This window comes from Patagioenas fasciata, chromosome 2, assembly GCF_037038585.1.
Source record: "Patagioenas fasciata isolate bPatFas1 chromosome 2, bPatFas1.hap1, whole genome shotgun sequence".
Lineage (NCBI taxonomy): Eukaryota > Metazoa > Chordata > Aves > Columbiformes > Columbidae > Patagioenas > Patagioenas fasciata.
This window is the reverse complement of record NC_092521.1, coordinates 51,853,252-51,876,607: the sequence shown is the minus strand read 5'-3', so window position 1 is coordinate 51,876,607 and position 23,356 is coordinate 51,853,252.

The following is a 23,356-nucleotide window of genomic DNA, read 5'->3' as shown; positions in this document are numbered from 1 at the left end:
AGAAAACAAAACTATAGCCTGGAATTACATAAGCAGCAAATGTATGCCATGACTGAATTTGGATGGGGTTTTCTTTGTGTTTGTTTGTTTGTTTTAAATAAAGCACTTTGCGAGTCTAATGAGGAAGATGGGACTGTACACTATGGGCAGCACCATCATGGTTTTCAGTGCAAAGCTGCAAGGTTAGAATTACAGAAGTGTTCCAGTATAATTTAAAAGAACTGTATTTCCACTGGTGTACAACCACTTAAATCCATGACACTGAATATGTTGGCACTATGTCTACACTATGATCACATTCATTTCTAGACAGGTTTCTCCCCGTTTCTGTTCTTGAGAGAAGAGATATGTAGGAAAATGAAACATTTATGTTGCTAAAGATATCTTTTTCTAGCTGGAACCACTGGAGAGATTTCACATAGTTTGGTTTCTCATTTTGAAAATGTCCGATTCAGTTACCAGCCTGCTATAGATAGTTTTCTCATGAGCATATAAAAAAACGTGCTGCCAAGAAGCATGACGGCTTTGTGACAACAATATTTAGGGATGAATTTGTGCACTGAATTATGATTAGAGTTGCTACTACTAGCTTTCGTGACACTTAACAAGCATCTACACTCTATGAATATATATCACTAAGCCTAAGCTGTGCAATCAGATGCAGACAGGAAGGTAGGTAGGTACTTCAATCAAAAGTACTGTGGTTCCTGGAGACAAGAGAAGCAACACAGCACATGGCTTTCCCTTTGTTATCACAACTATTCCCTAGTGTTTACAAACTAGAGACTTGCTTTTGTTTGGTATTGGAATGTTTTCCAAAATTCAGAAACCAAAACTTGTCTCTTTTCAGCACCTTATCTTCAACTTCAAAACTGTCACAGAATCATGAAGTACCTTGGGACAGTTCTGGTTTTCCAAAGCATCAGCTAAGCAAGAGCTCTGTAAGAGTTACAATGAAGTTCCTGGCATCTTCTTTGATAGTCTCTTGGAGTTTCACCACTTGGGGACTCACTCATGAAGATACAGCTGTAGAGGCTTTTTTCATTCTCATCAAGACATTATTTGAGCAGCAGAACTGATGCGTAAGACACTCATCAGTTCCTGTTCTTTTCAGATCAAAATTGAGGATGTTCTGGCAAAGACATTGTCTGGGCCAAGTTTTCACTTAGATATATGGTAACAGAGATCACATTCACTCAGATGTTTATGTGTAAAGCATTTTGCAAATACAAATGAATTTCCAAACTCTTAGGATCTAGATAAGTGATTATTTTAGAGTTGGCAAAAGTGATTAAAACATTAAAATTTTGAGCCAACTACTATCCAAATTCAGAAACCACAAATTCAAATCAGTTAGTGATTTAGAGCCTGTGAGATTCTTATAAAAGGCATGCAGTCTTTCAGTGACGATATGTGGATGAGAGCGGAAAAAACTGTTTGTCCAGATAACATGTTACTCGTCCACCAATTCAGATTTGTCAACAAGTCAATGCCATGAGTGATTGCAAAAAGGAAATCAAGTTCAAATACTGACTACATCCTAACAATAAAAGTTGCATCAGCTTGACTTAATATATTAAAACTCCAATACAGGAAAAAGGTTCTTTTTCAGTGTTAACATGAAAAAGAGCGATAGGACAAAATAAGATTTTAAATTTACTCATAAAATAAAAAGACATCCAGAAAGATTCGGGATAAGAAATCTGAAGGTTTCTTTAGTATATATCATGTTCTGATACACTGTTGGGAGAAGTAATGTTCACAACACAACTATTCCAGTGGCAGCAAAAAGCTTAATTAAATAAAGGGTACTTAAAACTAATTAATTGTCAAATCCAGAGAAATGTGGAAGTACGTGCTGAAGGCTGCCAAACTCTGAATACAGGGATGCAGACTACATAAAATATGAGCAAATTATGTTTTACCAGTGTAAGACCTACTGAAAGTTGAGACTGCAAAATACAACTGCTTCGAGGAGTCAGGACGTATGCAAGCCCTAAGGATACAAAGTTCATCACTACTGCTGATACAGTATTTTTAAATACTTAATTGCAATTAATAATTGTTGCCAGAGTAGCAAACATAAACAATTTAATTATTTTGTGTGTTTCCAATTACAATCTACTTACATAAACACATTGTGGTTTACAGTGTGATTAGAAACACACTAGCAAGTATTCAACAAAAGTAAGCCATTATAATGCAATTTGCAATGAGGATTCCATTTTTCACCACAAGGCTTAGAACCTGTATCAAATAATCCATGTTTTTTTCTACATTTTAACTATGAATAGAAGTTTACTTCCATTTCTGCACCTGAGCTGGCTGGTACAACTGCCTCACTAGGCAGATGTAACGTGGTACTTGTAATTTATTGTATTCCTGAGCCCTACAAGTCTGTTCCCTATAGTGTTGGACTTAGTGCTTGTATCTACCTCATTACTTACTCCATCTTGCTGAGGAACCTCCATGAAATGCCCTTTCCCTGAAATGTACCCACCCACAGATCCACGTTGGTCTGAGCCACTACTGATATTTTTCTCCAGAAGTCTGTGTGAATTTTTATGCAATGATAAAGGCTTCTTAAAAAACATACTCCTTTTTTTTGTTGTTGTTCTTGTTGGTTGTTTGTTCTGTTTCTTGGCTTGTTTTTTATTTTGTTTTGTTATGAAGAACCAAGTATTAGATGAAAAGGAGTTAAGCAGTCTATGCACATACTGCCATTTTTTATGGTGACCTAAGTAGACCTATTTCTCTGGATAGTTTATGCAGTTTCTGTGTACCTATTTGATACATCACAAGTGTATTAGCTCTTTGTTGAAAAAAAGTCTTATGTCTTACCAGAGATTTTGTTTGTCGTTTTGCTCTGGTTTTGTCTTTATTCTTCCCTTTGTCTTGGTTTCCTAACGATCAGGCTAGTTTCCACCACTCAAAATCACTCTACTGTACTTCCATATCCACCACAGGTATTTTAGTCAATACAGGTTTTCTGTATATGATTAGAGATATATCACAGTTATATTCAGCCCAGAGGTCCAAACTTTTGCATCAAACCAGACAAAGTATTTTACAAAACCCCTTAAAAACTCTAGAACGGCTAAATATTGTTCAGACAGCTCCCAAAAGGCAGCTAGATCACTTTCCAAGACAAAATAAATCTCTACAGTAACCTTAGTCTTCGCAATAAGTCCATAATAGGTCTTATACCTGCAAGTGAAAATAAAATGTCACTTAATATTTTAAAAAGTATACTAGCAAAAGGTCAGTAGTCCATTCTAGATTAATGATTCTTCCTGTTTCAGCAGCCAAAGCCCTTAAAAATTCCGTTTTTTCTGCATGCTCTCGCTCATTAGAACATAAATGCAACAGATTTCTCTTGTTTCTTTCATGCTCCTGAATAACAAGATTTGACAACGTGATAATAAAATTTTCTACTCAGCATAAATACTGAAAGAAGAAATTAAGGTAACTTCATCTGGGTCATTTTGAAAGCAGTAATAGAAAAGACAGAGAAGCTCAATGACTTTGTTAAAACCCTACAGGACCCATCTTGTGGAATTCTGAGAACACTTAAACTGTGGAAAACTTGGAAACACAATATTAACCTATCCATGCTATCATTTGCTGTTTCCCAGATTTCTGTAGCCACTGGGACACAGATGGCTCTGGGATGTCCTCTCTCCTTAGACATTCAGAGCTTTGTGACCACGCAGGCAAGAAACAGAAACTGGCCAGACAGAAGGACAGTAAATATGACCGTGACTCTGGAGTTTTATTAGAGCACTAAGCTCTGTGGAAGGAGCAGTTATGGATGCCAAAGAATTACTTATGTCTGATAAGCAACAGCTATCCTACATAAATGAAACAAGAAGCTCTAAAGCAGGGAACAGACCTTATCCTAACCACAGAGTTATTGTGCTTCCTTTTCTTCCTTTCTAATGTCTACTCAACAAATCTTGAAATCTTTTATGTACCCGGAGAGTGGTCAAGAAACCAGGAAAATAATGTTCTGTGCAACTCAGACTTGGGGAGCTAAGCTGTAGCATTTTAGAGATGTGCTAGGACAATGGATCATATTTTTTCTGCAGTTCATATTTTTCTTAAACACTGGGGTTGTGAATAAGGCACCTGTGTTTATTAAAACTCATTCTGATTTTATCAATAAATACAATTAAATCGTAATTTATTTAGTTTATTTAAAAACACTTCCCTGTTATAACTCTGTTGTCACTTAATTGGTAACTGGGACATGAATTTGACAGCTGTCAAAAAAAAAGCGAGCCACTATACTTTATTTCACTCTTCTGCTGTTTAAAGACTCAAGAAGAGTGTTAGAAGTACTAGTTAACGCAAGAAGCATATAGTCTCATTGGCATTTCTCTCTTCTTAGCATTTAATGAGATTAGATGGGAAATAATTAGACAAAATAGCAGTGCAAAACCCAAGGGAAATAATAAAACTCTAGATATTTCATTAGGAATCTTAGAAATCCTCTCTCAGTTCTGGTTTAAGCTACCAAAACCAACATGCTCTATCAGAAAGTTAAGAAGTTCGAATCCTTTTCTGATTTGTTTCTTTTCCTACGATATCATTGTGAAACAAAAACAAAAACAAACAAACAAAAAACAACAACAAACTGATAGTGCTTGTCTTGTTGCAAAACCAACACTCAATATGAAATTATTTAGGGGTTAACATTTTAGACATTCATATTACATTCCCTGTATTTCTTTCATTTCAAGCTCATGAGCACTACTACAGATGCCTTTAAGTCATTTCATGCACTAACTCTTCTTGGTAAACTGTAACAGGAATTACACCTAACCAAGGAGAAAACAGATGCAATAACATGTGATCTAAGCAAAACAGTTTGCTTAATCTTTTCAAGTAACCAGGCAAGGTCTATCTGTGTTTTTCCCCAGTTTTCTAAAGCCTTTGTTCTAAAAACAATTTTAAATAATTAATAAATCCAGCTGAATTTGCAGGCTGCCCATAGATTAATGCAACACGTATCAAATAAATTTAATGTATCCTCAATTATGAATTATTGATTCTGTTTTAATAAAATCTCTCTTGATTTAAGGAAAAGTAATGGTCTTTCAGTGTTTTAGTTCAGATATGCGTTATTTTAACAACAAAACTTTGCCCTCAGGACATAGTCAAAACCAGTCAGGTTTTAAAAAAATAAACCAAAACTAGTATGAAATTGTCATTCCTGCTGTCATATATGTGTATTTGGACACACCTGAATTCTAATTACATCTTATTAGTAGTACTTTGAAAAAGCATCAGTTGGTATTCCTCAAAAAATGTTAATTTACACGATGAGGTTGCAGCAGAGAAAAGGTAATGCCAGAACCTAACTGAAACAGATAAAAATATTATGAATAGAATATTCATATGGCTGCTAATAGATACTCTGTCTGAAAATATGCTGTTATATGGTATATATAGCCAAGACTTGAACTGTGTCGAACTTCGATTTGAACTATCTATTTCCAGCTGAACAAACACATTGTTGTAAGGGTAGCCTGGTTTCCAAGTTACGTTGCCGCTCAGACTCAAAGACAACTCAGAAGAAACGGACTGCAATATAGAATTTAAATGCAGAAGACAACCCAGGTCCCTGCCTGAAAAAAAAATAAAAAAACCAAACCAGAACTGACCTAACTCCCTGGTTAAAAAAAAAAAAATAAAATAAAAATAAGTTGATCCCGGACTGGATGTCTCCCAGTTGAAACTCCCAGGTTTCAACAGAAGAACCAGAGTTGATGGGAAGCAAGAGTACGTAGCCTTTTTCTAGAATGACTCAGAGTATTAGTTGCAACCATAATGTGGGAAACATATGATGGAATTTCATTCATAGCTTCACATTAGCTTTACATGAAATAGAAAGTAAGAAGAAATGGCTAGGGTAAAGGTAAAATATTAAGAGGATCTTAATAGGTTACTATTACTGAGAGAATTACTGATATCAAGAGAAGCTGAGAGGCAAGTATGACAGGTTACAGTAACCCAGCAGCAGCCACGAAGCTCCAAGCCCAGCTCTTGTAACAGAGGCTGTTAATCCAAAATTGGATATCTTATTTAGCAGTCAGACAACACCGTGAGCATTGAGCAAGCGGCTAAGTTGAAGCAGGCTTAAGATATTTAAATCAAGATTCTCCTCTGGAGTAATCCAATTGGAAGAGTTAATGGAACTACAGGGATCCCCATGAGCCAAGGAACTGTTGTCAAAGGCCAGGATTTGTCACATCTTCCTTCTGATTTGTACATAACTGTGGAGAAAGTCCTACAATTCAGACATTTAAGCATCTGCAGTTATAAGGACTGGATAGGTGTTCCTAAAGAAAAACTTCTGTCTTGCTTGTGGATTGCAGGACACAGTTATTTTTCTAAATTCCTATGTTTCAGTTACTTCTGGAGATCTGGGTAGGAACAACCCCACATTCCACTATAAGCTGTTAGAGGGCAGCATAGGGACCTGGGGGTCCTGGTGGACAGCAGGATGACCATGAGCCAGCACTGTGCCCTTGTGGCCAGGAAGGACAATGGCATTCTGGGGTGTATTAGAAGGGGCGTGGTTAGTAGGTCAAAAGACGTTCTCCTTCCCCTCTACTCTGCCCTGGTGAGACCACATCTGGAATATTGTGTCCAGTTCTGGGCCCCTCAGTTCGAGAAGAACAGGGAACTGCTGGAGAGAGTCCATCACAGAGCAATGAAGATTATTAAGGGAGTGGAGCATCTCCCTTATGGGGAAAGGCTGAGGGAGCTGGGTCTCTTTAGTTTGCAGAAGAGGAGACTGAGGGGTGACCTTATTAATGTTTATAAATATGTAAAGGGTGAGTGTCACGAGGATGGGGCCAGGCTCTTCTCGGTGATAACCAGTGGTAAGACAAGGGGTAATGGGTGTAAACTGGAACACAAGAGGTTCCACTTAAATATGAGAAGAAACTTCTTCTCAATGAGGATGACAGAACACTGGAACAGGCTGCCCAGGGGGATTGTGGAGTCTCCTTCTCTGGAGGAATTCAAAACCCACCCGGACACCTTCCTGTGTAACCTCATCTAGGTGTTCCTTCTCTGGCAGGGGGATTGGACTAGATGATCTTTTCAGGTCACTTCCAATCCCTGACATTCTGTGATTATGTGATTCTTTGATATATCAGAAATTTTCAGCTCTGGTCCAAATCTTATTTTTTAAGCAGTTAGACCAGTGATCTTTTCTTTACTGCTTTTGGGGTTTAGAGGGGTCCTGCTGTGATGTGAGATCTGCTCTTCAGAGAGAGAGAGAGAGAGAGTTCTGTTTCTGGGCTGTACCTTGTGAGTAGCGGATATACAATATAATACCCACCAGACATACTTTGCTAAGCACTTTCAGGTAATATTTCTTCATAAATTTTTCAACTGTGTGAACAAGTCAAGCAGCAAAATTGAGACATGGGGTCAGTGAAGAAAAAGTTTGGGACATCTGTATTTCCTGAGTTTGAAAATTGCCTTCTTGCTCCTACACCTCTTGCCTAACAACAACTCTTAAAATGAGTTGGATTTGTTTCCACACAAGCAACCATAATGCTGGTATATCGAGGTGTGAGGTTTTATTTACCAGTACTGATCTTCCAGTATAATGCTGCAAAATTGATATTGCTGGTGAATCTGAGATGATACCATCAGATATCAGAAATGAGCTTCAGTTTACTCATCTGAAAGATTAAAATTAAAGACTGAATCCACAAGATAAGTGCATCTATGGCCAGCTTCAAGAGAGAAACAGAGATGGTCCTGACGATATGGAAGGCAGCAATCTCTGCTGGCCCACAGCTTCTCATCTCCAGTCTCTGGATGGTGATTTATTTTCACCATAAGAGAATTGCCCATGAGAAATAACTGGCTGAAGTCTAAAGCCAAAATATAAAGAGCACTTTTATCTGTGAAAATGCAAGACTGTGTAAATAAAAACATCTGGTGTCACTTTTTTCATAAAAGAGTGAATAAGGATGATGTCATTCATACCATACGTGAACAGAGCAGTCAGCTTTTCAGTAATACAAAGAGACAGTCAAGATAGGTCACAAGTATTTTATACATTTATTTTTGGAATAGTATATAATCACGCTTTGCCAGTATTCTGGCTAGGAAAGCAAAGTTATGCATTAAATATATATGTACTACAAACAGCAAAATTAGTAGTGATATTTTAGGTAGTTGAAGAAACAAAAATATCAATTGCCTTTCCCTCTTTTTAGTCAGAGATTGTTTTTCTGCTTTCGTAATAATACTTAACATGCACAAATGAACTATACTTACTGTCATACTTAACAATTACCTTACTTAACCTATAGTTGTTCGTAAGATGTACCTGCTGCTTGATGTATTTTTGAGGTATGAAATAATCTCACAACCAAATGCACTCAAGGGCTTAAAAACATAGCTGAAGTGGACAAGGCAGAACCTGATGGAGTCTTTATTCGCACTGTGACTTCCAAGGACTCTGGCCTAATGAGCCTGGGCCCCTCTGCCCGGCTCAGTCTACTTGTCTCCACTCCCTTTTCTGAGAAGCAAACTGAGCTCAACACTACGAAGAGCTAATGGTGGCAGTCCTGCAGCTGAGCACCTCTCTGATACAGAGAGGAGCAACAGCAGATCCCAGAGCTCCTCTCCCAGTCTTCAGGCAATTTCTGGTGTACCCTAGTTGGAGGCAGATGCCAGCTGAGTTAGTTTTCTAGGGTGACCCTCAGCTGTGGTCTGCCTCCCATGCAGTACTACAGCACTCCACCAGGCAGGCTGACCTGCCTCTCCCCTTCTATCCAAAACCCTCCAGCTGCCACTGCCTAAGTACTGAAATTGGGAAGCAACCCCATGCACAACTTGCCATGCAAACTTGCCCAACACCCCTGTTTTAATGAACAGGGGCTGAAGTGTGGCCTCCAGTCTTCAGATAACTATGTACCCACAGATTCTCCAAGCATCCTGGCTTTTAATGTAAGCGAATCCTGAGGGAGCCATCTTACTTTCTCCTCGTAGATTCTTTAAAATATCATCTAAATTGAACTGTGAGCAAACACAAACAGCTACAAAACTCAGCCACCTCTTCCCCCAGGCCTTCCCTGAAGTTACTGTTCCCCACAATGCCACTTCTGGTATCTAAAAAAATGGAATGAAAAGACGGAGGGTTAATCATTGCCTAAATCCATAGTAGCAAACAGTCACAGCAAGGACTGTTTGGCCCCGTGAACTTGCCATTCATTCCCTCTGAAATGTCACTAAACTTGGGCTGAGAATCCTCTTTCTATTTTTAAGAAATGCAGCTTGAGAGTGGGAGGCAGAAGAACCAGATACAAATAAGAAAACGAACATACGGGGCAACATGTTATGCTGGTAACAGAAGAACAAAAACAGTTGGATTGAGCGGTTGTCTTGGCTTAACTCCTGACTCTCAAAACTCACTGTTTCCACAGTTTACACCCCCTGTTGTGGGCAGTCTTTACCCTCCCACCCACACCAGTTCTAGGTGTTATTTTTTCTCCTAAATTTGAAAATTAAGCTCTTTTGATGAGAAATGGACAAGACACTACTTATAACCTATGAACTCTCTCAAATGGTAGCACAGACATAGGTCTAAATGTTGCAGCTGAGTCCTTCATTATAATCACACTAAATCCCAAATCTAAACTTGGTGGACCCGCTTCAGCTTCAAACAGATAAGATTTCCATGCACTTTTCACTAGTAGTTATTCACTCAGCAGGGGTTGGGTAAGGCATAGATAATACAGTGGGTGTAATTACAGCCCCTGCCCCCAATTCACTCTGTCTGGCACCAGTCAGAATCTGAATCTGCAGCCACGTCTGTCCAACACAGTCCAGGGCACTGGTGAGATCCCACAGCTACCAAGCCAGCTCCAGCATTGGCAGCAGTTCAGCATCATTAACATGCCATTATAACCAGATTAATAAGCAGAGACCTAGAGACACTGGCCTAGGCATAGACTCGTATTATAGCTGTCTTGCTGCCAGCACCCGAAATGTTCTGGCAGCACTGCACTGTGCAGCATTAGGTCTTCTGATAAATATACTACATCTCTGAAGCAAGGTTAAGGCCATTAAAGTGATGCTATGACGCTTTGTGTCACTGATAAATTCTGCATCTGAATAATCAATACAGTGAAACAAAATGGATCTTTTAAGATTATTTCTGGTTTTGGTGCATATTTTCTTTCATTTCAGTACTACAATGAAATCAAACCCAGTACAGCCCCATACTTGTTTCAGTTGCATAAGCAGATACACTGACACTGGTGAAAGAAAAGCAGGTGCCTACTAATGCACGAACACACACACACACACACAATCTTGGTAGAGTGCCAAAGTACTTGACTATGACTAACAGTAACAGATTGGTCACATAAATAATAGCTAAGGCTACAACTCTGTCAGCTACCAGGAGACGGGGTTCCTGTCCCTTTGATTGGAATGTGTCGATACGGTAGGACAGGATAGGACAGGACAGGACAGGATAGGATAGGATAGGATAGGATAGGATAGGATAGGATAGGATAGGACAGGACAGGACAGGACAGCATAGAATAGAGTAGAGTAGAGTAGAGTAGAGTAGAGTAGAGTAGAGTAGAGTAGAGTAGAGTAGAGTAGAGTAGAGTAGAGTAGAGTAGAGTAGAGTAGAGTAGAGTAGAATAACCTCAGTTGGAAGGGACCTACAATGATCATCTAGTTCAACTGCTTGACAAATTCAGGGCTGACTGAAAGTTAAAGCATGTTATTAAGGGCATTGTCCAAATGCCTCTTAAGTGCTGACAGGCTTGGGGTACCAGCCACCTCTCTAGGAAGCCTGTTGCACTGTTTGACCACCCTCTCAGTAAAGAAATGCTTCCTCATGTCCAGTCTAAACCTCCCCTGATGCAGCTTGGAATCATTCCCACGTGTCCTATCGCTGGATCCCAGGGAGAAGAGCTCAGCACCTCCCTCTCCATGTCCCCTCCTCAGGAAGCTGTAGAAAGCAAAGACGTTGCCCCTCAGCTTCCTTTTCTCCACACTAGATAAGACCAAAGGCCTCAGCTGCTCCTTGGAGGACACTCCTTCCAGCCCTTCCACCAGTTTTGTCATCTTCCTCTGAAGGCATTCAAGGACCTTCACATCCTTCTTAAATTGTGGTGCTCAGAACTTCACACAATACTCCAGGGGAGGCTGTACCAGTGCCAAATACCGGAGGAAAATCACAACTTTTGACCGGCTGGTGATGCCGTGTTTGATGCATCCCAGGATGCCGTTTGCCCTCTTGGCTGTCAGGGTACACACTGGTGGCTCATGATGAGCTGCTGCAGACCAGTACCCCCAGGTTCCTTTCTGCAGGGCAGATGTCCAGCCACTCCTCTCTCAGTTTATACTTGTGCTGGGCATTACTCCATCCCAGGTGCAGAATCCAGCATTTGGACTTGTTAAATTCCACCCCAGCACTACAAGACCCCAGACCTACATCATGAACTCCTAGATTCTTCCACATATTTTCTACAAGCTCCCATGCATACAGCTGCTTTACACACTAACCATTGCTCTAGACTCAAGGATGCTTCATGTGCAATAGTCAAGCTGGAAGTGACGGGGACATGCCTGGGCTTTTGAGGGGCAGTGCTGGAGGCAGCTTGATCGAGTTCTGCAGAGATGGGTTTTAAAGCTTCCTCTGACATGTTCTCCCTGACATCCCCCACCACACAGGCATCCTAACCAAGCTCAGCCTGCCAGGCAGCCCTCCTCCTCCTCCCACCTACCCACTCAGGCACCGTCCCAAGAACAGCTCTTGGTGTTGGGGGTGGTGGGAATTGTCAGTTTGGCAACACAACCTTAACTATTTCTGCCCTTACTCCTTTTCCTTGCTCCCTCTCTGTCTTTGCCTTCCTGATGAAAGGTAGCTGATATTACAGAAATCATCATGAATGGTTTTATTTGCTTCCCAAAAGAGTTTACTTAACAAGAGATGGATTATTTTTGCATTCTCCAGAGGCCAAAACCATTCTTATTTAGAATCCAGCAAGTCTGAGGCCTCCAGGGTTTGTCAGAAATGCTGAATGGCAAAATTAGCTGTCCCCCAGAATTCTTTGACAGGTAGCAGTTCTGTAGATAACTGGTCAGCGCACATCTATTGTTTTCGTGGTGTAGATTTGGGTTTATTTTTTTTTCCTGCATTAAAGAGGCAACAAGTAGACCTCTACAAAAGACTCAGAAGTAAGCATCTTCAGTGGCCCTGGAAATATTTCCCTCTGATTTTTCCCTGACAAAAGCTAACCCGCATGGTGCAATTATAGCTAAAATAGAGGAAGAAGGGATTCTAGAGGAAGAGGGGATTCTGTAATTTTGTGTGATTCCTTCCTGGTGATAGATGTCAAGGGCAAAAATGCATCTTGCAGTGTCCAAATGAGACACAGGGTGAATGTTCAGCTGGACATAGCAGTACACTTTTAAATAGACAGCCTGATTGCTACATGTTGCAAACAGCACTTAACCGGAAAAAGCATGATTCCTCTTTTTTTCTGATCAGTGAAAAGCTAGAATTTCACGAGACTTAACTTGTTCTCGGTAGAGCTTAAAAAACACAAAGGTGATAATCAAAGGTAAAATTTAATAGCAATGATATCATCCCAATCAGAAATTATTCATCACTAGTCCCTGCAGAATTGCAATGAAGAGATGGCATCATGCATTCATAGCATGCCCAAGCACAATCCCACTCTTCACGCACATCCACAAAGCCTGAGGTGACTCTACTATTTACCTTAAAATAGAACTTTATTTTTACCAGATTAAGAAATGCCGTTCTGAAACTATGGTATCTACTCAAGACAATATTTTTTTACAAAAGTTACAAGTGAACATGCTAGGCATACTGGATATGTATCTGTGCATAACACATGAGGATCTTAGCTTAGAGTTCCTGGGGTTCTGGCACAGACAACTTATGAGTTCCTTCTAAACCGAGCAGTATATTTTTTGCTTTGTTTATTTCCATATTCATTTCAGCATTTGCCTTGGGCTTATATAATAAGATTATAACTAGAAATGTGTTGCAGCAAAGACCTCAAAATCTCTCTCTCAGCCCACCCCAAAACTGAGAGAGCTTCATCAAACATCAGGACTGTCAGTGCCCAGAACGCCAGGAGCAGAGAGTGATCAATCAAACATGCAGGAGTATAAACAGTATAGTGATTACCATAACTTAATCTAAGAAGACAAATGAAAACCATCTTTCTGTACTAGTCATGCAACAATTTGTGTTTGATTATTGGAACTGATGTAACCAAAGAGAAAAACACAGTTTTATGTCCTGGCAACTCCACCTTCTGGATGATTCTAACTTCTCCTAGGCCTGCTGAATTCTGAAGTCAAGTATTTCTTATGCTTTCTTTAATTTACATCTTGTGATTTCTCACCTTTTAACAACATGGGAAGCCTTAAGCAGTTTGATTTGAATAGGTTTGCTAGTACAAACAATCACCAAAAACTAGATACCGCTGCTTACTGCAACATGTGTTGGATCCAGTTTTTATTCTTATGTATCTCTGGACTTTTCTTGGGGCAGAAAGAACAACTGGCCAGTAAAACAGATCTTTTTCTTTATTAAACTGTATTGGGATGACCTGTTTCTCACAGTAGCATAAACTTGCACCAAAGGAAGAAGCTGCACCTCACTAATAATATCTAGCTAGTATCTCTGCTGAATCCTGTAAAAAATAACGCACAAAGAAAAATTTTTAAATGTAGTTTCTAGTGTAATTTATAATCCTTTTCACAGGTCTTTCTTGAGGACCAGAGTTGCAATACAGCGTTGTTGAAAATACTCTCACTTTATTAACTCAGGTCTACATGACTTTGATTAACTCCAAATATGTGGCTGAATTCAGTCTGCAATTGACAAGAAGTTTAGATACAGTAAGAACTTTGGGAAAAAAAAGGTGCAGAAATAACAAAGATTTTAGTCAAAATGTATTTCTTTAATTTGCTCTGTTTTCCTTTTCATATCAACCCCAAAGTTGATTTTTCCGGTTAGCCAATACAAATCAATCAGTCACGATGAAATCAAGAGATGCAGGCAAATGCTCCACTTCTCCAGCTCACACTGTCTCTATGACTCTAATAAAATCAATAAAGAAGTCTGCAAGGGATGATAAATTAAGATGTGCATAGACGCCCATGAGATTTTAGCTGGATTTTGCCATAATATACATGAACATTACTTTTCTCCCTCTGCTTCATCCAGAGCTATTCTTCAGATAGACTAAATGTGTCCACACAGGACATTAATGAGGTCTAGAAAATATACTATAAATTCAAGCTCTTTTTTTCTTGGCAGAGAATTTACTGTGTAGACAAACCCTAGAATTAATTTCCATATTTTTTGATAACTTCAAGAAGCTTAACTTGAGGATCCTGGCTTCTCAATGTAGAGAGAAGCTTTTATTGCTCTACATAGTGGTCTCTCAAAGGACTCAAAAATCAAAAGGAAGACAACCTACACCCACTTTTTAAAGACAGAACACTCTTTAAACTGTTGAACACTACTAGTCCTATTCTAAAAGATTTTTGTTGTATGATCACAGGATATATTGAAGAAGCAACATGGTTCTACATAAGCAAAGGTCCATATAGAAACTTCAAAATATAATAAAATAATAAAAACACAGTATTATTCTTAAAGGTAAAAAATTATGAATTTTTTAAAAATATATGTAAAAATTATTTTCATTCCTTTAGGAAAAAAATACTTTATTGTGTAAGGAAGCAAGTTCAAAAATAGTTTGAATGATCATAGGCAAGTGTCGAAGTATATATTCAGCCTGTCCTATTTACTAGTACAGATGAAGCTTATATATCTATAAGATACCACTGAGTAACAAGGCTGTTCAAAGAAAAAGAAACTATTTTTAATTATAATAAATATATAACAGATTTTAATTCTTCTGATACCTCAAAGTATCTGCATGTATGCTTAGTCTTTGCAGAGATTACACTAACCTCTGAACCGAAGGGAGACCTGAAAAAAATCAGCTACACAGAGAAAAGTGTGGAAAAACAGAAGCAGCTGCAAGACGTCCTCTTCACAGGCAATAATTAAATAGCCTTCATTTTTGTTATTGCAGTATTTATCAGCTCAAATAAAACACTGCCATCATATTATATTTAATCAGTTTTCCTAAATTCTAGCTGGTTTTGAGCAGAGCAGAGTTAAGAGCTTCTGCAGAGCTGAGCAGGGAAGTGTCCAGGGCAGCCAACGTGACACACTTTGCACACAGCCTGGGGTGGACCCTGGCAGCCCTCAGCCTTTCAGTTAAACAGGCAGAGTCTGCTGGGCCCTGTAGGCACATTCCTGCAGAAGAGAGATTTGGGTAGTAAGCTGTGTTTGTGGCATTGCAAAGTCGGTATCACACACAGTAACTCTGACTGTGGAAAGGAAAGATGAAAGCTTGTAGCTATCAAGCAATACAGGAATGAAACATGAAGACAAAATCTACACAGTGAAAAATAAATTACATGCTGATACAAGAGAAAAACATAACAAACACTGACATATTGACACGTTTATTAAAATCTGGTCATTACTCCTATTTCCACTGCAGTAATAAAAGGAAAAAAAGTTGGAGGGAGTGTGGGGGAAGGGGAATTAAAAAACAAAATAAAACAAAACCACACAAAAAACCAAACAAACAACAAACAAAAACCCAAAACAAACAACAACAAAAACACAAAAAAAACCCACAAACAAACAAAAAAAAACACACTAAGAGGCTAACCTACACACAGAACAGAACCATTTCATCCATCAGGAAAACTTCACTTCTGAAGGACAGGAAGGGATAAAATTTATATACAGTAACAAAGTCTATGCAGATGCATACACACACATACACATAAATATTCACTCAGCAACTATGAACACACCAAACAGCGCCTGTAGATCACATGAAACACATTTGTATCCCAATTTTTTCTACTCATGTACGAAATTCATATAAACAGTCTGCATGTATTTCCTCTGCACATATGCATTCTTTGCTGTGCATGTCAAGTTTATGTATTTATTTGCTGCTCAAAAAATTATTGTTATTTCAGTTTTGTGAGAACAGCTTCAGTAGGTGCTAGTTATGTTTTCCATGTGAGTAATCCCCATGAAACCATTACAATTATATACCTGAGTAAGTATATTCGGGTATGAGCCCTAACTTAATTCTTCTCCAGTTCAGATAATCTCAGTTTAACAGATACCTTCTATTTTCAGTTCACATTAATGTTGGTCCTAAATGTTCCAAGACTTTTTTTTTTTTCCTGACTGTCATCCCACCTCCCTCAGAAACAGAAATATCAGGTGTTCAAACCACAGACATCAGCACTGAGTAATGAGATCTCTTTCATTTCACATTCTTGCATTAATTCCAAACCAGAAACAAAATTAGTAGCATCATTCCCTTGCTGGAATAAGACACAGAAGACCCTAGTACTTACACCAAAGCTTTAGTGAAAAAAAAAAAAAAAAAAACTAATTTTTATTTTGGATAAACAGTAGGCTGAGCTGCTTTCACTCTTTGCTCATTCATATCACCATATTAAATTAATTATTAGCCACAAGATCAATTATCTGGATTGATATTACAAGGAATTTCAAACACACTTCCTGAGGCAAGTACCATAAGGCACAGACAGAAGCAGAGGCCAATGTGATATTAAAAGATACTCAATAGACAGGCATAGGTCATATACTTTATGAGGGATACAGTTCAGCCTGAAGCCTGCTTTTCATTTAATCTCAGAATTTCAGACCTTTTGGTATAGTTACAGAATTTATTTGTTTTCTTGTTTCTGGTGAGACACTCACTAAGATTAAAGAACAAAGTATTAAAAGAACAAACTGCTAAAGGGTGCCAGACGGAGCACTTATTGTCTAAAGAAAGAAGCCCAGATTTGAGCTTATCAAGCAAATACCACAGGCACTTTGCACAGGCACAGATTTCCCAGGGAGGTCAAGGGGCTGCAAGTCTCACATTGGTGAGGGACCATATTTCATGTCTCATGATGGGCTGCAGAAGGGAAGGAAAAGGGCAGACACAGACTCTCAGCTGCTCCTGTTTCTCCCATCCACCACCACAGCAGGAACTATTCTCTGCTACTTCACAAGGACCTAATTTTCCTACACATCTCTATGCTTTCTGTTGAATAAGCAGCTTGCTACTACCACCACACACATATTTATAGAGACACTGGGAAATGAGCGGCTGGAGTTTTTCATACTGTACAGTTTCCCCATGATTTTTTCTTATTTATTTGCCTTAAAACTATGCAGGCAGCATTATTAGATTTGGGGTTCAAAGCATTTTTCATAAGGACACCAAATACCACACAAGATTTATGTGGACTTTTAGTAACCATAGCAGAAAGAAATTAAGGAGCCAGCCTTTGTCCACACCAGCAAGCAGCCTCTGCCCTCGCAGCCAGCAGGGACTGAGCACAGCTTCTCTCCGACATCCATCAGGAGACTCCAGACGACGCTCTCAGTTCCTGCTGCCTGCCCTGGTTCCCAGGGGATGGTCACTGCAGCTGAGGGCTGCTGATGCATTGCCTGTCTCAACCTTTGCTCGCACAGACGGGGGCCCCAAAGACTTCCTTTACGAAGCCATAAGCAAAGGGATATAAGCAGTCACTGTGCCCCATGGCGTGGAAACCCTGGCTGCTCCCCATTCAGCCTGCAATTGCAGTAGTTTTGCACCACTACCGCTGCATAGCTCCCATTTTCTTTGGGAATCCAAGTGTAAATTTTCTATACCATCTCCTGGACTTTTTCACTCATTTCCAGCACATCCAGAAGTAGCAAAGCCCTGCAGGATTGCCACTCAAATGGGTCTTAGAATACATACCTTTAAGAGAAGTTCTCTGAAAAGTCACCTAACAACAGATTTACACAAGACACAACTCGTTTCCAATCATATACTGATATTAGGCAGTAGGGGCAACACTACACGAGTGTGCTATGGCAAAATTATCCTGGGCGCAGCAGCCAGCACAGGGACCCCATATTGAGTGAGGATCAACTCGAAACCCAACAGGAGCTTTACAGTGACCATGAACTGTCATGAGTGAAGCCAAAGAACTCAGTCACCAGAGTGTGTAGTTGCAGATAAGCTTCTCCAGCTCCCAAGGAAGCCTGAGGATCCAGCACAATGCTCTTGCTCTGAGATGCAGAGAGGAAAGTCTGCCAAGTCCCGTGAGATCACAAGTGTCCACATCACTTTTGAATAGTCAGATTTGGGCCTCCAGGTTATTTACGTGCCTTTAAAACTGTCGCTCTAATTTCACATCAATGATTAATTATTCACATTTACATACTAACATCTGTATTTAAAAATCACTAGATATTTTTAATGTGTCCTCTGTACTTAAGGAATAGTCTGTACTGAGTAGACTTTCTATTTTCATATGTTCTGCTATGATTAACATCAGAAGTATGGCATGTTTTTGATTAATTTTCTCCAAAGTATTAGCTCTCCATTAGAGTCCTTCCATGAAAGAACTCAGATTGTGGGTGTGAATGAAAATGAAGGCTGTAAGCTACAACTCATATTCTGTTATACAACATTTTCTTGACTCTAATTTACTCTATTTGCAAAGTCGCTATGTTTGGTGTCTTATGCAGCCTACACTCAGTTCCTCAGGCTCAATTCAGAACCTCCACTACACATAGCAATTAGTGTCATTTTATTATTATTATTATGAATGCTGTGAAATCTAGTTTGCAGCAGGAAGGAAAGTAATTTCAGGGAGAAAGAACAGGGACAGGAGACAGGAAGCAACAGCTTACTAGTGTTTTTAAAGCCAGCCAGCCAGTTGCTGTTTTCTGCAGTACTAGCATACACAAACCCCCTAGTGCCTGTTCTTTTTGCTAAGACACAACTTTTGAAGATGTTAGAGGCAGCATTAAAACTAAGCATTAGAAGAGAGCATTAAAAAAAGCCACAAAGTAAGCCCCATCACCTTCCTATAGAGAATACCAAATATTTTTGCATATAGCACCTTCAAAGGAAGATTTCAGCTGTTGTATACTTGTGCAACTGTCATCAAGTCACTGGGACTACAAGTGTTCCTAGGCAGAATCTGTCTGTAAGGTTTCCCTCTGTATTTTTGCTCACAGATGATGCCGAGCAGCAGAATGGGGTATTAATTACTGCAATCTGTTGACAGTTCATTTTATTGAACAGTTGCATCGTGATTCAAGGTCTTTACGTACATTACAGTCGTGATTACATCACTTGTAATTTGCTACAGTTGTAAGAAACACTTCATAGCATTGGTCTGTACAATTTTATTTGTGGCTTTAAACAAAATGAACAAAAAATAGAAATAGCTTTCCCCTCAGCTTTATCTCGTATCAATATTAATGGGTGACAATTCAAATTTAAAAAGTCTTATCTAGTAACCTTACTTGTTACCAAAGTGTCTGACTGTTTAAATGTCTTTATCATGTTTATTCCTGAAGCATTTTATAGGAACTATCTCTGATTTCCCTTATTAGAGATGTAAAATTTCTGTGCATAGTGACAACTGGCATACCTAGCTCATGTTGTGGACTAAGTTGTAGACAACTCTGAGTCACAGCATCCAGTACTTATTTTGGAAATAGAAAGAGGCTGTTTGATAACCAAAGGAGCTCTCTCCCTCTCTCTATCTCTGGCTGCTCAATATGTTGCTCAGCAGCACCAGACCTTTGATAGCATGTTTTCTTGGCTGGTTTGGACTGAGTAGGATTTAGGTGCCATCTCTTTAGCAATTACTTTCTTTGTATGTGTTTTTGACAAAAGCAATTACTTATGACCTACTTGAATATGAGTACCTTACAGATCATGTTCCTAAATGCTAAAACTGGGAGTAGTGCAGCATGATGGCCAAGTGCCATGGGAGCTGCAAAGGCAATGTGGTCATGCAAGATGACAGAACTTCAGCTACACAGAAGTTCCAACCCTAGGCAGCCACACCTGGGCAAAACACACAGATCTGTATCACAGGAACATGATGCCTGACTCATCTCCTTTTGGGATTTGATCTGTTCCTCCTCGTTCCTTCTCCCATTTCACTCTCTAGTCTTATCTACTACTTTATTTACCGTGTGCAATTCCAATGCCAGATTAGTTCCCTATCTTAAAGAATATGCCTCTTTTCTCCCCACATTCTTCACATTTCCTTCTTTGTTCTCCTTTCCCTCTTGGGGATTTTCACTTCTTCAGTTCTATCTCTTTTACACAAGAAACAATTTCTCTGAGCCTAGCCAACCTCCAGTAAAATCAGGCCAAGTTGTTCTATGCAAATGACCTCCAGCGCAGGAATATTTGCTGTATAAGCGTGTGTAAGCATGACCTGGTAATGCAAAAACTGACCTCAAAAAAGCTTGGAAGATCCTCCAGCAGTCTTTGATACCTGACACTGGGTGCCAGGGCAACACCCAAGGCACACAAGAGTTGGTTAGAAATCACACGCCTTTACATAGATAGGACTCCCAGACTGTCAGCTTTCTTCTCTGGCATCTGTTCAATGTTACTTTGGTTTCTGCAACTCTCCCAAGCCAACATAAGGATGGGTTGAGGGCAGTGCCTCTCATTTTCAAAGTCATATTAACAAACATGATGCTCATCAGCTCAGAAGTTATGCTTTAGAGCATGACACATATAATCAACAGCACTGTCATTGTGCCAAAGCTTGATCTTTTTTCCCTCTGACTCACGAAACAAAATCATCCTTGTAAACATAAACTGTAATCTTATAAAACAATCCTTTCAGCAGAGCCCTGAGACAGAGAAATCTTATGTAGAGCTAAACCTACCAAGAAAGAAATGGTTCTCAGTGCCTGTCTAAGACAAAAGCTCTATTCCTCTGTACAGCATTTTCTCTCTTCCGTTCATTAAGCCCAGCTCCGTAATAACAGATTCTGGCAAGACAGGAACTGCATGTCAGGGTGCAAGCCCTTTGGTTAGTGTTACCACTTGGGTATAGACACTAGTATGGAAAAAGTTACATCAAGAAAAGAAAATCCACCTCAGTCCACATTTTTGTTGAAGTGGTATAGCTGCACGGACAGAAACTCAGTTCACAGACTCTCTCCCTGCAAAGGCATTCTACTGACACAGATCAGATCCCATTGATACAGAAAAAACAGGTTTATAGCATAAGCAATGGATTTATACTGGTAGAGTGACACTCAGAAAACCATAATCCTACTTGGATCGTATGTACCAGACTATACAACACAAAAGAAAATCACATGTTTACTGCAAAAGTTTTATTATCTAAGGCCTCAGTCCTACTGTCTAATTTATTCACCCGCACTAAAAGTTTCCTTTAGTGAAGATCATGGGAATTTTCTTTTTAACAGGGTAAATCAGTCCCAGATAATGCAGCAAAAACACATAATATTAAGGGTAGCAGATTTTTGTGCTCACACCTGGGACTTGAGTTTTTAAGGACTTCGCCTTGCATGAAAATAGAGCTTTCAGACATAGCCACCATTTGTTCAGCAACAGACTCTTTATAGTACTTGAGAGTATCATGTCATTTCTTTACAAAACGGTAAGGTGTTCTCTCCAAAGAATTAGCAGTGCTTTTGTAAACAAAAAGCTGGAGACAGCACAGCATCTCACCCCATCACACTGGAGATTTAGCCATTGTAGGAGTAGCAAGATCAAACAGAGCATCCAGTTTAATTGTCCCATTCTTTTTCCCTGTATCCCAGGTATGCTGCAGCTCCTAAGACATCTGGGAGGTTGTGAATCAACGCAGATAATCCTGTCCTTCATATGTATAGACACGTTCTCAGTAACAGAGTGGGGAATCAGTGCAAATGAATCCATTGATCCCTTTCACAATTCAGCCACAAACCAATTTAGTGTAAGATTTATGTGATGTTGAAAGCAGCAGTTGTAGCTTGAGCAGTGATGTAATTAGGGATGCTTTAAGTGTTCGGGGGAAAATGAAAGAGTAGTGTTTCTCTTAACAATGAGTAAAAAGGTACCAATGGAGCAATAATGTTTTTATTGTCTGTATATTTCCAGTGACCTAACTGTTTTAGCTATAACTAGTCTTTAAGATCTAGTAGTTTTCAATAAAAATAATCATTACGGTGATGGACCTTGTCATCATTAGAAGCAGAGGAGTTTTTTCTCTCATTAAAACTGGCCTCAGACAAACATCTCACATACACAGTGCAGTATAAAATCCATAACAATAAAGTGGCCAAGAAGTAAAGCAAAATCGACTTAATCATATTTTAAGACATGGAAGCATGTAAAAAGAACCTCTCTCCAAGCACTCCAGCACACACTGCCATCAGCAGGAGGTGACACTCTGGCAAAGAGTAATGGGGTAAAAAGAAACTAACTGCTAATACATGTGTGATTTATCCATGCAGGTACACTGTCACTTGTCCTTTCACTTAGCTCTGTGGAAATAAGCATAACTTCAGAGATACCCTGCACTTCTGGAAATTATTACATGAAAATACTTCCACTACAATACAAAAACACATGGCTCCTGCTTCTTTCTTTTCACACCTTTAGTAGTCCAAATCTAACATTTCCTCTGCCTGGACTTGATTTGTTCAGAGCTCCCATAATTGGGACACACAGATGCACATTGACCCTTACTCTGATCACACAAGAAATCCTCCAGTCACCTGTGCAAAGCCAGTGATAAATGAGAGGGATTCACCTTCCACGTCATGCTGTTCCCCATCTTCCATCCTGCAGATGGATCCCAGGTATCTTCTCACCTACTGGACTTGCAATCAATTAATCGTCTTTCTGTAGCATTAGAAAACAGATTCAGATATCACGTTACACTCGTAAAATATTGCCTAGGGAAAGAATCTGCTCCTACTCATTTATTTCTGCACAGCCCTTTCAAAAGGCTTTGTACAAACTGGAGAGTTCTAGGTAGCCCAGTGGTAGAAAACATTTCACTGAACACTTTGGGTATTTTCAGACAGATTTTAGCATCCACTGTAGAGTTCTCTTTACTACGCTTTAGTTTAGAGAGCTATTGCTTGCAGCTGGTAAGAATTTTATTTTGTTAACATTGTTGAAATCTGGGTTTTGGTGTGAGACTTTTTCAGCCCTTTTTTATGCCTGTGTATTTGTTATATACATGTTAGAAATGGAAAAACTAATTATGTAATTGGTCTTTCTCAATAATCACAGAAGAATATCACAGGAAATACTGCAATTTTTTCTGTGCAAGACAAGTTTTAATTACCTTTTTTTAACTAATAGGTAAGGCCTGACAGTGCTAGATAGCTTAGCAGCTCACAGCTAGCTAAAGATTG